The following is a 16,868-nucleotide window of genomic DNA, read 5'->3' as shown; positions in this document are numbered from 1 at the left end:
CTGGACATTCCTACTGTATTTTCAGCAGGGAGGCCACCCTCAGCACTTTCATAGCTAATGTGTCATATTAGCCTTGCCAGAGTCAGGTGCCTTCCCAGTTTAACTCATAAATCCAGGCACAGAAAGATCAAGCGATGCCCCAAATCACACAGTCAGGGGCAGAGTTGGCACAACAACACAAGTATTATTATTGAGCTTGTTTCTCCCCTTCCACTCTTGCAAATGTTTCAGGAAATACTGGATTTCCATCTATGCAGTTTGAGTGACACTCGAGTTGCCATTGTCTCAGGGTTGAAGAAATCTAAGGCAACCTTTCTCAAGAAAGAGCAATGGGCTACTACCTCCAAGTTGGCTTGGTTTGGAAACTAGTATATGCTTTCTGCAGGAAGGCTAATATTCTGCTATGGTGTTTGTTTGCTTTGTTTTGTTTTTTCCTATGACTCATTTTCTGTACAAGACTTGAGCATGGTGTGGGTGCTGGCATAATTGCTGATGGAACTTCTCAACCACTATCCCTTCTTAAGCTCACAGACAATGAATCTCAAGGCAATAGGTGTTGCCTGGAAACTCCCCTGATTCACATGAAGTTAAGAGAGCTGTTTTACAGTTAAGTAGCTATTTGTCCCCAGCTACTCATCAGCTTTTTTTTTTTTTTTTTTTTTTTTTGCTGCCAGGGTTATTTCTGGGGCTCAGTGCCTGCACTATGAATCCACTGCTCCTGAGGGCATTTTATTGCCCTTGTTGTTGTTGTTATTATTGCCATTGCTGTTGTTATTGCTGGATAGAACAGAGAGAAATCGAGAGAGAGGAGGAGAAGACAGAGAGGGGGATAGAAAGATAGACACTTGCAGACCTGCTTCACCGCCCATGAAGCAAATTCCCTGCAAGTGGGGAGCCAGGGGCTCTAACTGGGATCCTTGCACCAGTCCTTGCACTTCATGCCATGTGTGCTTAACCCACAGTGCTACCACCTGGACCCTAGCCCTTTTTTTTTTTTTTTTTTAAAACAACTTCTCCTTTTTATTTATATATATATATATTTTTTTTTTAATTTTTTTCTTTTTCTTTTTCTTTTTTAACCAGAGCACTGTTCAGCTCTGGCTTATGGTGGTGCGGGAGATTGAACCTGGGACTTTGGTGCCTCAGGCATGAGAGTCTGTTTGCATAACCATTATGCTATCTACTCTCCGCCCCCTAGCCCTTTTTTTTAAAATTACTAACAACAGGCTTAAATTTCAGGGCAGAGGGGCAGAAGTCAGTTCACCTGTGCTGCTCATTCTGGATAGGCTGAGTGGTACTCACACTGGATTTCCATCTGTGCAGTTTGAGTGGCACTCGAGTTGACATTGTCTCAAGGTTGAAGAAGCCTAAGGCAATCTTTCTGAAGAAAGAGCAATGGGCTACTAACCCCAAGTTGGCTTGGTTTGGAAACTAGTATATGGTTTCTGCAGGAAAATTAATATTATGCCATGTTTGGGGCATCACCTGGTCTTTTTGTGCCAAGATTTATGGGTTAAACTGGGAAGGCACCTGGATTTGTTAAGGATACACTGAGGTGAGCACACACATTGCTATGTGTGAGGGCTGTGTGTGTGTGTGTGGGGGGGGCTGTCTGCACAGTGGAGTAGTGCTGCAGGTCTCTCTGCTCTCTACAAAAAAAAACAAAAAAAAAAACCTTCCAGCAACATAGAGTTATGCAGGTATCAAGACCCAGTGATAACTGGTGTTCGGATCTCTTCAAGTTAGCAGTGAACATATGTGTCCACAGTGAAGACCAAACTAGAGTCAATGACCTCCTGGCTCAGGTTACTTAGCTGGCCTAGAGAAACTTCTGGTTGGCCTGTGATTGACAAAGAGCCCTGACCTTCTATAGATGGGACCCTTTTATAAATAGGAGGGACAGCCCTCTAGACAAAAGTGTCTAGGAAATCATGAGCCAATTTCGGGGGGTAGGGGAGAACAGCACTAATTCCAAAATCTCATTTAACACCTTCTGAGTTGGAAGGGATTCTGAAGTTTTAACCAATCCAGTAATTTTGAATGTCATTCATAGGAGGTCAGGGAACCACTTTGATACGTAAAATGGGGCCAAGCAGTTGGGCTCAAGTACCCAGTCAGGCTCTTCTTCCAGTGCCAAATATAGCACACCCATCTTTATTGGATTTGTACATTGGGCACATCCTATTTTATGAAAAGGTTTCAGTGTCTAAAAATTATCATGTTTGGGTCTCATCTCAGTGCATTGTCTAAGATGCTGAAGAAACGAGACCCAGAGAGGCAAAGTTTGGACAGCAGTGTGTGGTGAGCCAAGTCTTTCCACTATGCTCACTTCCATTCTTTCCTCAGCCTTCCTTGATCTCATGAAATGGTCTTATCTTTTTGGTCTATCACAGTCCTTGCTCTTGCCAGTGAGGAAATGATCTAATCATGTTCAATTTGGGACCTGGCTCCACTACCTGTACCCGCCTCTTTGTTGACTTAGGTTTCCTGTCCATGGACCTTGGCCAACCCAACAGCAGACGTCCAGACTTTGTCTTGCCTCCACACTTTCTGCCTCTCCACACTGAAAAATCGACATCGACTTTGGAGGTCCCAGGAACTGCGTCAACACCCCCTTCAGCCCCGGATATAATAGGCTGGAATAAACTCAAGTGCCCACACACAGCATGCCCTGACTCAACGTTCATAGAGATGCTGATGACAAAGTTAGGATGATGAAGGAACTAGGCACAAGATAAACAGCAAAGTATATTGCAACATGCACACGAAGACCAAGATATACCCTCCCATGAGTTCTGAGGAGTTATGTGAGTATCAGCACATTCACAGTCAATCCTTATTTCTTTGTGCATTTTCTCTTTTGTCAAATACAGAATAGCAGAGCTTCACCTACTGTTACAGAGGTTTCCAGTGGAAGAAAAGCAAAACCACTTGACACAAAGCTCTCTCTCCAAGCAGTTTCATTAAACTGTATACACACATGCTCCCCTTTACAAACTGCCTCACTGCAGCATTTCCTTTAATAGCAAGTTCCTCGAGTGCTCCAACTACCACCTCCTCCTTTTTTTTTTGTTTTTAATAGGATAATAATTTATTGAAAATGAGCAGGGATATGTGTGAGTGTGTGTGTGTGTCTGTGTATTTCTTTTTTTTTTTATTTATTAAAGAAAGGAGACATTAACAAAATCATAGGATGGGGGTGGGGGGTACAACTTCACACAATTCCCACCTCCCAATCTCCATAGCCCATCCCCTCCCCAATAGCTTTCCCATTCTCTATCCCTCTGGGAGCATGGACCCAGGGTCATTGTGGGTTGCAGAAGGTAGAAGGTCTGGCTTCTGTAATTGCTTCCCCGCTGAACATGGCCGTTGACTGGTCGATCCATACTCCCAGTCTGCCTCTCTCTTTCCCTAGTAGGGTGGGTCTCTGGGGAAGCACCTCCTTCTTCTTTACACACACACATGCACATGTGCACAAAATTTCAAAACTATGGCTCCTGCAAAGAATGAGACACACTTATGTAAAAACTAGGGGGAGAGAGAGATGGCTTGCCAGGTACAGCATTATTGCTAGGGGTGCTTCTCAACCACTTTCCTTTCTTAAACTCACAGAAATGAACTTCAATACCCTCAATACCTGCTGTTTCTAATTTCCCCTCTCTCACAGGAAGTTCACCACTCCAGAGGGCCCAGGCTGGAGCCCCTGGCCACTATATGGGAGCACCAGACAAAGGGGAAGCTTCACAAATGGTGAAGCAGTGCTGTGAAGTCTCTTCTTCTCTGCCTTTCATTCTCTGAGGGGGAAAAAAAAAAAAAAAAAAAGCAGTCTACCAGGAGAGATGGAACCATGTAGTCACCAAGACCTAGTGAAGCCCTGGCAGCAAAGAAATGAAGTAAAAACTATAGGTAGATGAAAATAAAAAGACAGAAGATAAAAACTCAGAATCAAGGCCACTAATGGTCAATTTGGCTATTTCTCTGAAGTTTCTGATCTAGGAAAGCTGGAGCCATAACAGGCAGAGGGACTGTCCTGGGGCCATTCCTTGGCATGTTAACTGCTCTGGAAGCAATTGTATAGAGCCCTCCAAGTCACTGGGTTTACTTCATATCATGTTGTCTGGGGGTGACCACTACTTTAAGCCTCTCTTTTTTCTTTTTAATTTTTTGAAAATTAAAAAAGTATATTGCCACCAGGGTTATCCCTGGGGTTTGGTACCTGCATGATGACTCCACTTACTCCTGGCCACCCTCACCCTTTCTTTCAATTTTTTATTTAATTTTATGGGACAGAAAAAAATTGATGGAGGGGGGAGTAGAGAGGGGGGAGCTAAAGAGAGACATCTGAAGCCCTCCTTCACTGCTCTGCAGGTAAGGGCTGGAGACTTGAACCCAGGTTCTCGATGATGATAATGTGTGTGTTTGACTAGTGTATCACTGCACAACCCCAGATTTTTAAGAAATCTTTTTAAGAAATCTGGCCTGTCCTAAGGGAATCCCCTCTCCCTACCCCACCCTACCAGCAGATGAGGGTGTCAGTACCTTCTCTGGGCCTTCTGAGTAGAATCTATCTAATTAGTTTCCCGAAACCCCCCCAGTGAATGGTCAACAGTGAATTGGAAAACAGAGGGATCAAGGGTGACCTAGGACTGCAGCTGCTGAAGACAAGCTCCCAGTTCCAGAGAAATGACCTGAAATTATGATTTTCCCATCCAAATGTCCATCCTTCCCCCGCAAGTGGAACCCCAAATCCCACCCAGTGGAGCCATCAGTCAGCTCCGTCACTTCTCCACTGGCCCCTCTGGCATCTCTTCAGTCCTACTTGGTGGATATACTCTTCTAGCTCCGGGGAGCCCCCAGTTCTCAGGGGAGGGGTGTCAGGTCCTGAGCCTTTCCCACATTTGGTTTGGCTTAAGAAGCTGTGATTAAAAAAAAAAAAAAACCTTTTTCACTGTTACTTTCTTCTTCACCCTCTTTTCCTTTTCTCGCCACGCTGCCAAAATGACCTACTTTTGCTCTCTTTGTGATTATGCAGAACTCACAAAGCCTTGCCTTAAGCCTGACTAATATTTCCAGTGACACGTGTTTCATCATTCAGAAGAGCAGGGTCCCCATCAGCCAGTCAAACACTTCAGTCTTGGGGAGGGGGGGTGACTGGAGAGGACAGAGGAGGTACAGTGGCTTCACTGGGGGCTCAGACGAGACTCTGAGCAGAAGTTAAAATAAATCCACACAATCCAGACCCCCAGGAAGCCATTGGCATTTAGCTTGAAAATTATTATCAACCAGTGGAAAGTCGTTATCGATGAATGAAGTGACACAGCAGAACTCTCACCGTGGCTTCTGATCTGGGCCTGGAACCCAGCTGCCCTCCCAACCCCGCTTGCCACATTCAAAGTCTGCATTTTGCATTAAAAATTAATCCAATTCTTTCAACCCTTCAGTGAATTAGAACCCAATAAGGGTTTTAAAGCATCAGGAGAAATTATTTAAAAATAGAAATCATGCATCCAGCATGGTGGAAACCTGACCCTAGTTGTCAAAATTAAGCATTGATTGATTCCTTCTATTGATTGATTCCTTCTATTGATATTGATTCCTTCTATTTTTCACCTTGGAGGCCAAGCACCTTTCAGTGTCTGAACCACTGTCTTGTGCTAACACCAGAATGCCAAGTCCTGACTGGTGCTTGGAAAAGATTGGCTTGGTGGCTCTTGAGATGTTACTGCTAGCCTGCACTCTAGCACCAGGATTCTGAGCCCAAGCTTCCCTCGTCCTCTGAGAGGTGAAAAAGAACCTGCTAACTGTTTACTGGATAGACTGTTAAAAACAGAAACAGACATGCAGCCCAGGGAGCCAATGATGTGTGCCACTTGCTAATTTAGTTCAGCTTCAGGCCACATCCAGGCTAGCTGGTCAGCAGTGACTGAAACCCCAGCTGCATTAGCCTGAGGTGAGGGTCTGGAAAAGCACTGTTTGGATGGGTGTCATCAGTTGTATTTACCCACATGAGAATAAGGACACACTTTTCCAGCTCCCTGAGCTGAGCATTGCCATCTAAGCCCACTGCTGTGAAGTGCTCCAAGTCATTCACCCACCTACCAACCTAGTAACCTCCTACCCATCATCCATCCATCCATCCATCCATCCATCCATCCACCCACTCTTCAATCCATCTATCCACTCATGTATTTACCCATGCACCTTCTACCCACCATTCAACCATCAACTCACTCACTCTTCCACCCACTGGCCATCCCATCCATCCAACCACTCACCCTCCCATCTCCCATCCATTCACTCACCCTTCCATTCATCATCCATCCACGCAGTCAATAACCCTTCCATCCACCACCCACCCATTCACCCAGTCACTCTTCCATCTACCATCCATCCATCCATCCATCCATCTATCCACACATTCATTCATCCAATCACCCTACTGCACATCCAGAAAATATTTTAAATTTTATTAGTGATTTAACATAGATTTACAAACTTAAAAGATAATAGGGGTATAATTCCACACCTTTCCTACGACTAGAGTTATGTGTTTCCATTACCTCCATTGGAAACTGCAGAGTTCTCCCAAGATTACAGACATCACCCTGAAAATATTTACCAAGTCCCTTTCAGGTCATGTGCTCAGACAATACAAAAGTGAGCAAAAAGGGCATTCTTCCCACATTTAGGGAGCTGAGAATGAAGATCAGGACAAAGTTTGTGTTAAACAAGGAAAGCAAAGAGTACTGTTAATTCTTACCTTCTATCTCTTCTCCTTTCCTATATACAAGTCCTTGTGACTCATCTAGTCTTTCACTTTACCCCTGCTCAGTAATTTTAGTGCAAGTGTAATATCTGGCAGGTAAGACTAAAGAGTTGTTTAGTCACATACCCTTAGGCTTGGCATCAATTTTTCCTTCTCGGTGCTTACATCCTGAGCACACTCCTGCTTCTAAGCATCAAAGCCTCCTCTCTCTTGCTAGTTTCCATGATAGCATCTGGACAGCATACTGTCTCAAGCACAGCTGGAAAGACTCCCGCAAACTGCTTGCTGGCCTGCCTTTTCAATGATTTCCATCAGGCTTTGAAGGATCAACACTGACACTTAAACTGTCGCAGGGCCCCTTTGATATGAAACCCTGACTAGATGGAGACACCTAAGTCCAAGTCTTGGTTGGCATTACCTTACCTCCTACAATTGATGGGTTACATGCATGGTGACAACTTCGGAAGGAAATGCTAGACTCTCTAGAAGAAAAAGTAGTCAGGGGCCAGGTGGTGGTGCACCTGGTTGAGCGCACATGTTACAATGCATAAGGACCTGGGTTTGAGTCCCCAGTCCCCACCTGCAGGGGGAAGCTTTGCAAGTGGTGAAGCTGTGTTGCAGGTGTCTCTCTGCCTCTCCCTCTCTATCACCCACTTCCCTATTTCTGGCTGTCTCTATCCAATAAATAAAAAAATAAAGATAATTTAAAAATTTTAAAAAAGGAAAAGTAGTCAAGTAGAGCATTCTTTCTGTCTTCAAAAGTGTTACCCAACCACACTTGGCAAGGGATGCCTCTAGTCAAAACTGGACACAGTGAAAATGGCTGAACAACCAACACTTGGCATAAAGGACCAGAGAAAAATCCTCTTAAAAAAATCCCAGGAGCCATGTCCTCAGGCTCATAGGAGTTTATGAAGAGGAAAATGAGGGCCTGAAGGAGCTGAGCTGGCAGGCAGGCCCCACACACAGTTACACTGCCCATCAACAGAGTGACCATGGACTACTGCTTCATTGCTCTGGGCCTCAATTTCCTCATCACTGATGCTGTAGATGGTAAGACCATCTGAAATCTTTAAAAAGTCTTTTCAAGATGGTGGATAAAGCTTTTCTGAAACATAGCCCCAAATGATCTATTTCTTTTAAAAACTATCATATAGAAGAAAAATGAAGTAAGATACTGAGCCATCTCAATTTTTTGGAAGTGTTTTGATCATAAAGGGATGTTGTATTTTGTCAAAGGCTTTCTCTGCATCTATTGAGTCATCTCAACTGAAAGATCAGGCAAGATTATTAAGTTCTTTGAACACCCAAACACACTCTACCCAGCAACATGGATCATCCTACTGAGAAGGGACTCCATTATTAGAAACAATTAAGAATTAGTGCCCATCACATGTTTTTTTCCCAGTGTTGGGACTTCACCATGTGTAATTTCACTGCTTTTGGGCTGACTTTTCCATTTTTCTAATATTCAACAGCAAGAGAAAGAGAAACACCACAGAACCAGAGCTTCCTTCTCAAATGTAGACCATGCACATGGCAAAACTGTATACTATTTGGTGAGCTCAACTCCTACATGTTCTTATTAAAAGCATGTGTGTGTGTGTGTGTGTGTGTGAGACCTTTGATAATTTTCATGCCACTGTAACTCAATTCACCCTTAAATCAGAGCTTGTACAATGTATCTGAACATGAAGCTCTTTATGATGAACATTTTTCAGATGTGGACATCTAAGTCCCACATTGTGGGAGACAGTTTTTTTGTTTGTTTGTTTTACAAAGGTCATTTGCTTTCTCAAATGTTAAGTGCCCAGACAAAATCCAGCAGGCACAGTCTTATTGGGACCATTATAAAACTGAAGCAATAGAGCATGGCTGCACATAGACCCCAAGTTCTAGCCCACCCAGACTGCCTTTTTCTTACTCCCTGGTCCTTGGGTCATTGCACAGACATGGTGCAGCTGGGTGAGTTGTGACCTCAGTGTTCACCAGTCATTTCTTTGGAGCTGTCAACAGCCCAACCAACACAACACTGAATCACAGTGAAGTCTTCCTGCCTCGGGGATGCATCTCTAGGCGCTCCAAGACTTTTCAGGGGCAGATAATTGCTTTCCTGCTCAGGCTGCAGCTTTCTCACATCCAAGATTCCCCAGGGTCATGTTTTTTTGAGTTGCCATTTTTAGTGACTAGGGCAGGAAGAAAAGGGAAATGAGACACAGCCATGGAGGGCAGGAAATTGCTTTCTATCTTCATTAGAACTTAAATGGCCAAATTGGACATCCTTCACTTGATGCAATTAAAAAAAAGTCTTTTCCCAAGTTGAGCTTTGGGCCAGAAAGCTGAATGTTAAAGTACCTAACCAGAGAAGGTATAGCCACTGATGTTCAGGAAGAAAGGAAATAACTGATATTGAGGAAGAGTAGCTTTTCCAAGACTCTGAGACTGATAACTACTAGCAGAAGTATGGAAGAAAAACCAACAGTCCTCAGCTGTGACAGCGTGGAGGAGTACTGGTGGTGACCTTGAGGAGGGCAAGGCAGCAAATTCACTAGTGAAGGGCCAGGGCAAATCAGTCCAACCTCTATCCCTTTACTCTCTAACCTGGGGCAGTTCTGAAGTAATGACAATGATCTGACAAAAATCCAGAAAAAGCATTCACAGAATGGTGAAAAATTCCAGAACCTAAGTCTGGGTAGCATATGAGCAGGCATGTCTAACCCCTTTTCAAGGAAGAAAAGGGGTTAGAGGTGGAAATAAGAGTTCCTTCTGCCATCAGAGCCCCTGAGCTCCCCTAGTGAACATGAAAGGCTTTGTTTGCTGTTTGAATCTTTCAAGTCTGCAGGAGAGGCTCTGGGAAAATGCTCTCAGAAATTTCCAAGAGTTTTTGGACATTCAATTGAAAGGCAAAAGACATGGGGAGGCATGCATGCACTGGAACTTTAGTCGTGGGTATGATGAATTATGAATAAATGTATATATATGTGTGTGTAAATATACTCCTAAAATTTTCCATTATTATATACCAATTAAAATTGGTATATAATTTATATATAAAGGCAATAAATGTCCACCAACAGATGACTGGCTAAAAAAGTTATGATATATATTCCATGGAATACTACTCTGTTATGAAAAAGGATGACATTGTACTCTTAGGGACATAATGGATAGAACTGGAGGTAATAATGCTTAGCAAAATAAGTAAAGAGATGAAAGACATCTGCCCGATGGTTTCACTCTTATGTGGAATCTAGAGAACTGATGCAGGAAGCTGGGTGGGGGTGCACTGGATTAAGCACACATAGTACAAAGGCGAAGGATCCTGGTTCAAGGCCCTGGCTTCCTACTTGCAAGGGGGTCGCTTCAGAAGCAGTGAAGCAGGTCTGCAGGTGTGTCTGTCTTACTCTCTCCATCTCTATCTCCTTACCCCTCTGAATTTCTGTCATGTCCAATAAAATGGAAAAAATGGCCCCTAGGAGTGGTGGATTTGTAGTGTCGGCACTAAGCCCCAGTGGTAACCCTGGAAGCAGAGAGAGAGAGAGGATATTGGTACATGTGAACTTGCAAAACAACAACAAAAACAGAAGCAAATAAACCATTTCTGAGACTGTGAGAACTATGATGCTTATCTTTGGAAGTTGGGAGTGTGAGTACACAGACCTTTGGTGGTGGTGGGCATGTGGAACTACACATTCTACAATCTTTTTTTTTTTTCTTTTTTCTTTTTCCTCCTCCAGGGTTATTGCTGGGCTCGGTGCCTGCACCATGAATCCACCGCTCCTGGAGGCCATTTTTTCCCCCCTTTTGTTGCCCTTGTTGTAGCTTCGTTGTGGTTATTATTATTGCCCTTGTTGACGCAATTCGTTGTTGGATAGGACAGAGAGAAATGGAGAGAGGAGGGGAAGACAGAGAAGGGGAGAGAAAGATAGACACCTGCAGACCTGCTTCACCACCTGTGAAGCGACTCCCCTGCAGGTGGGGAGCCGGGGGCTCAAACCGGGATCCTTACGCCGGTCCCTGCGCTTTGCGCCACATGCGCTTAACCCACTGGGCCACATGCGCTTAACCCACTGCGCCACCGCCCGACCCCCACGTTCTACAATCTTATAACTCACTGTTAATCATTAATTAAAAAATGGGGGGAGTGAAGGCAAAAGACAAGACTTCAGTCTTCAAGGCTTATTTCCAACCTCTGAGACCTGAGTATTTAAGAGAGAATAATTAAAACCGGGGCAGGAAAAGGAAAACCAGAACTTGGCACTCTGAGCACTTAGTGTAAAACCATCCTGTGAAGTTCTCAAATTATCTTTAAATCTTTTTTAAAAAATATTTAGCTATTTACTCCCTTTTGTTGCCTGTTTTATTGTTGTAGTTATTATTGTTGTTGTTATTGATATCATTGTTGTTGGGACAGGACAGAGAGAAATGGAGAGAGAAAGAAAAGACAGAGAGGGGGAGAGAAAGATAGACACCTGCAGACCTGCTTCACCGCCTGTGAAGCGACTCCCGTGCAGGTGGGGAGCCAGGGGCTCAAACTGGGATCCTTACACAGGTCCTTGCGCTTGGTGCCACATGCACTTAACCCACTGCACTACTGCCCGACTTCCAATTATCTTTAAATCTTAAGGAAAGGCAAAGTAAGAAATCCCTGGCCTCTTCTCCTGCCATTTTGGGAGAGGCTGAACTCATGATTTCTGACTTCATCTTGAGAAATACATGCTTGCTGACTGGCGAAGAGAAGGGAGTAAGCTGTAGGTATAGTGTGTCAAACATCAGGCTCCAAGAGTCCATGTCTCCATCCTAGGCAGGAGTGGACTGGCACTTGGGATGTGTAGGAGGTGCCCTGTGGTGGCTGTCTGTAGCTCCTGCTTCTAATATCACTCTTGTTAGTCCTCCATGGCCCCACCAGCAGCTTTCATGTGAGGTCACATGGATCTTGCACTTGGGGTTAGGTGACTGCCTTCAATGAAGCTGGTTTTGTGTTCACCTGTGTCACAGGAGATTCTTAGTTGGTTTCTCACAATGGAAATTGATCTGTGCACAGATGTTGACTCAATGCCTCTGTGGGAGAGTCAGGATCTCCTATTCTGCCATCTTGATGATGTCACTTCCTGTTTTCTTGACTCTTCAAAGTCCATGTCCCTGGTCTCCTTTTTTCCCTTTTTCTCTCTCTTCTCTCTTTTTTTCTTTATTTTCTTTCTTCTCCTTCTCCTTCTCCTTCTCCTTCTCCTTCTCCTTCTCCTTCTCCTTCTTCTCCTTCTCCTTCTTCTTCTTCTCCTTCTTCTTCTTCTTCTTCTTTTGATAGAGACAGAAATAAACTGAGAAGCAAGGGGGAGATAGAAATGGAGAAAAAGGGGAGTCGGGCTGTAGTGCAGCGGGCTAAGCGCAGGTGGCGCAAAGCACAAGGACCGGCGTAAGGATCCCGGTTCGAACCCAGGCTCCCCACCTGCAGGGGAGTCGCTTCACAGGCGGTGAAGCAGGTCTGCAGGTGTCTATCTTTCTCTCCTCCTCTCTGTCTTCCCCTCCCTCTCTCCATTTCTCTCTGTCCTATCCAACAACAACAACAATAATAACTACAACAATAAAACAACAAGGGCAACAAAAGGGAATAAATAAAATAAATATAAAAAAAAAAAAGAAATGGAGAAAAAGAAACAGCTGCAGCACTGCACTCCCCCACCCCTCCCCCCCACATTCAGGTACCCTGGGACTTAAACCTAGGTCCTTGCTCATTAAAATGTGTAAGCTTTACCAAGTGTGCCACTGTCTGGCCTCACCATGTTCCTAGTTTCCAATTCTATTTACAAACACACATATGCCATTAAAGTGCAGAGCAAAAGTCTGCCACAGTGGTCTTTTCCCTATAGTGTAGTTCATAAACACCAGTCCTTCTGTTTAAGTGGTAGTGGTTGGTGGTGGTCCTTACTTTATTCAACAAGAAATCACATAGCTCTTAATGATGCTACTGTGTGACTGAACTGGATGGACTACAGCATGTTGGGGACTCAGACCAGGAAGAAGGGGACCTGCCAGGCTGTTAGTAGTGGCACCTGGCAAACAGGCACTCTGAGGGCACTGACTGACAAGGTTCACTCTGATGCCAACAGTTACTGAGGGCCACCTCTGAACATTTCAGCTTACTGGAAGCCAGATAATTATGCATCAATCACTGCCCTGGCAACCCAGCCACTCATATTCAAAAGAGAAATACATATCTGATTTCTCATAATTCCCTACATGCTTAAAAAAATCCCATTCTTAATTATCCGCTCTACTGAGCTCCACCTTGATTTCCAGTCAAATGATTCCCAGTTTGCTCACTTTTGAGAGGAAATGAATGGTGGAGGGATGGGGGTCAGCAAATGCGCCCAAACACGAGACCATGTTCAAACTGAAGAACACTCCATGTGTTCTTCATACACGAGACAGCAGACAGAGCTAACTCTCAACCTCAGCAAGCCATTGTAAATCTCTTTCCATCCTAATCTGGATAGTACTTCCCCTAGGATTCCCTCTAATGAAGTGTGTGTGTGTGAGTGTGTGTGTGTGTGTGTGTGTGTGTGTGTCCAGAGCAGTACTAAACTCCAACTTCTGGTTGTGCTGGGGAGTGAACCTGGAAACTTTGGTGCCTCAGGTATTAAAGTCTTTCTGAATCACTACTATACTATCTCCCCAGTCTCCTCTAATGAGCTTTCACTTATGGACAATGATTGCTTCCAGCCAGCTGGACTCAATAGCTGCCATGACACACACACAGCATCCATGGATGCTTGTGCACAACTCTATAAACTGGCCTGAGTGCCTAGAAGTCATACAAATGAGAACAAAAGGCCTTGTCTGTAGAAGAAGGGCCCATGTATCTTCCTTAATCTTAGGTCATCCAGGCATCAGAGGAAGTGGCACTGACCATGATATGCCAAAGTGCTGGCTCAAGCTCAGGAAACTGAGCTCGAGACATTTGCTAGATTTGTCCTCTCTGTGGGTCACCAACCATGCTGACTGCTATTAGACCCATGTCCCAGAAAACTGTTTCTGGGGAGCTGTTGGAGGTAGCCCTGTTGGGATCAGCCCTTTTTTGCTGAATATTTTACAAGAGTTAGTCTTAGTCATAGTCAAACAAATGCTGTTGAGAGCATGGAGAAAAGGGAACCCTAACACTTGGCAGAGTGGAAGTGGCGGATGTCATATAACACAGTGCAGCTGCTGTGGAAAAGTCTGGTAATTTTTCAAGAAGTGTAGAGGGTTTTTTTTTTTTTTTCCAAGAAGGAGGGTTGGAAGATAGCATAATGACTAAGCAAGAAGACTTCCAGGCCTGAAGCAGTGAAGGTCAAAGGTTCAATCCCTAGCACCACCATAAGCCAGAGTTGAGCAGTGCCCTAGTTTCAGAGAACAGCAATAATAGTAACAGAATCACCACACAAGCCAGCAAAGGAATTCCTAGCTACATACCCCAAAGAACTGAATATAAAGTGTGTCAACAAAGCTTGTATGTAGATTTCCAGAGCAGCACTGCTCACAGCTCAGACATAAAGATGCAGATATATGGGCTACCCACACAGTAGGGATAGTCAACCCTAAGAAGGAATCATGTTATGTGACTTAAGTCAGAAAGAGAAGGATGAATATGGGATGATCTTACTCACTGACAGAAGTTGAGAAATAAGAAGGGAAGGGGAAACACAAAGTAGAACTTGGACTGAGTCTGGTGTATTGCACCAAATTAAAGTGTGGGGTGTGTGTGTGTGGGGGGGGTGCTTTCAGGTCCTGCATGATGGTAGAGGAAGACCTAGGCAGGGGGGATTAAAATATATTGTAGAAAACTGAGAAGTTTTACACATGTACCAACAACTATTTACTGTTGACTGTAAACCCTTAACCCCCCAATAAAAAAAATTAAAATTAGAGGCAGGGAGGGAGAAAGAGAGAGAGGAAGCACGGCATAGATGCCTCATCATGAAAGCAAGCCAGCTGCTTGCACAGTTCCTAGGGGTCATGGTGCATCCGCTCTTGGTGCTCAATAAACACATTCAGCTGTGCCTAAGTTTCCATGGAAGAGCCATCTGCCCAATGGTTGCCTTATCCATGGCAGGCAGCCCCTTTCCACTCCTGCTCTGCTTCTTCAGGCCACACTAAGAGTCTTCTATATCCTTCCCCTACTGGTGCAGTGGTGTCTCTCCCTTTCTCTGTGTCTATGAGCCCATTCTCCTGTGAGGGACTTTGTCAGTTCCCAGTATCCTGTTTGGAAGATAGTTGAAACCATCTCTTCTCCAAAAAAGTCATGGTGGACTTAGTCATTTTCAGTTATCTTTTTGAGGCATCAACACACACATTTAAGACAGTGTGTGTTGTCACCTCTTAACATTTCTGAGAAGTGGGTGCTTAACTATGTTTTTCCTAGCCACACTCACTCCCCACTCTCCTTAGAAGCCAACATGGGCTGTACAATGGGCTTCAGAGGGGCAGCCAATCAGGTTAGCCCCAAGTCTGGGGAAAAGGAATGAAGATGTGATCTTTCAGTTTCCCCCCACATCCCTAAGTTTCCGCCAAGAGACTGGTGTGTGCACACTAGCAGCTGTTGGAACACACCCTTTTCAAAGGCTCTATGTTTAGGAGCAGGGTGGTCGCAATGCAGGCTGACTCTGCAGCAGCTCAAGCGGTTACCTCCCAGCACCCAGAAATAACAATAGAAGTGACTGAGTAAGGAGGTGGGGAAGTGGGTGGGCAGGGACAAAGCAAGCAAGGTGGGGGCTGCTGGTGAGAAGCGCTGGGGTGGGGACTCACCCATCTGGGGGTGGGAGGAGTCTTGCTCATGAGGTTAAAACTGGGGCAAAGCAAATGGTTCAGATGGGTGAGAGTTGGAAACTGAGGTGGGGGAGGCAGAAGCGGGGGTAGGAAGGGCCCAAAGTCAGGCAGGACCAGGAAGGTACTGTGCTGAGGAAGTGGGCAGAAGAGAAGAAGGCACTGGGGTGGAGGTTCTGGAAAAGCAAAGTTCTTTTTCTGACACTTTTTTTACTGTCATTTTGCTGGGACAGCTGAGACTGTGTAAACTCTGTGGTTCAGCAGGAAATGGGTAGATTCTGTAATGGACACATGTACTCAGCTGGCATCTTTGTTTTTCTGCCTCTGGTGAAAGGAGGTGGAGGGGGCTGGATAGAGAGAGTAGGAGGAAGAGAAAGAATAGAAGGCAAGAAAGGTGAGAAGGAAGGAAGGAAAAGAAGAAAAAGAAGGAAGGAAAGGAAAGAGGGAAAGAAGAAAGGAAGAAAAAAAGATGTAAGGAAAAAGAGAGAGTAGAAGAAGGAAGGAGAGAAGGGAGGGAAGCCACAAGGGAGAGAAAGAAGGAGGCAGTGGACCAGGAGTGGATAAAGCATTGGACTCTCATGCATGAGGTCTTAAGTTTATTCCTCAGCAGCACATGTGCCAGAGTGATGCTCTCTATGCTTTTTCTTTTTCTCTCTCAAAAACAAGTAAGTAAAGTTCTAAATTGGCAGAGGACGAAAAAAAAAGAGAGGACCTCTTCTAAGGAATCCTCCAAATCCAAGGATTTCTAAGGTCCCTTGTTACTTGAGACAGCATAACTGTTGTTATCAGGCAGACATGGCTGGGGTCCACATTTAGAAGCCAGTGTGGTGAAGAGCAGGAAGAAGGACAGAGTGATATCTCTGTAGGTAGAGCAGCAGACCTACACCTCTGAGGTCCCAGGTTCAATCCCTGGTACTGAGCTTGTCAGAGTTGAGTGGTGCTCTGGTCTCCAGCTCATTAAAAAAAAAAAGGTATAAGTAAACAAATAAATATAAATAAATAGCAGGAGGACAAAGCTGCCAACAGACTGAAGGATGAAAATAGATGAGTCCCTGGTGGGGGCAGACACTCTGAAAAAAAGGACCAGACATGTGGAAGGAATTAGGGAGGCAGACAGGAGCTGGAATTAACAGCAGAATGAAAGCAAGAATAAATTCACCTGCAGTTGGAGCCCTTTTGAGGGAGCCAGGCTGTGTGGATGACCCCAGCAGACCCCTCTGCCTAGACTGGGATATCAGGAACCACAGCCTGGCACAGATGGTGGTTCTCTGAGAAGGAATAAAGGACAGAGTCAGAGTTGCCC

The 16,868-nt window shown here is 44.7% G+C and overlaps 1 protein-coding gene across 4 annotated transcripts in view; it reads right to left on the bottom strand.

Annotated features, from left to right (window-relative positions):
* The window catches only part of PDZD2 (PDZ domain containing 2), a 527,012-nt gene that overhangs the window by 361,691 nt on the left and 148,453 nt on the right, over positions 1–16,868 (bottom strand). The window lies entirely within an intron of this gene.

This window comes from Erinaceus europaeus, chromosome 5 (assembly GCF_950295315.1).
Source record: "Erinaceus europaeus chromosome 5, mEriEur2.1, whole genome shotgun sequence".
NCBI classification, from domain to species: Eukaryota; Metazoa; Chordata; class Mammalia; order Eulipotyphla; family Erinaceidae; genus Erinaceus; species Erinaceus europaeus.
The sequence above is the reverse complement of the archived record's forward strand: the minus strand, read 5'-3'. Positions and strand labels throughout refer to the sequence as shown.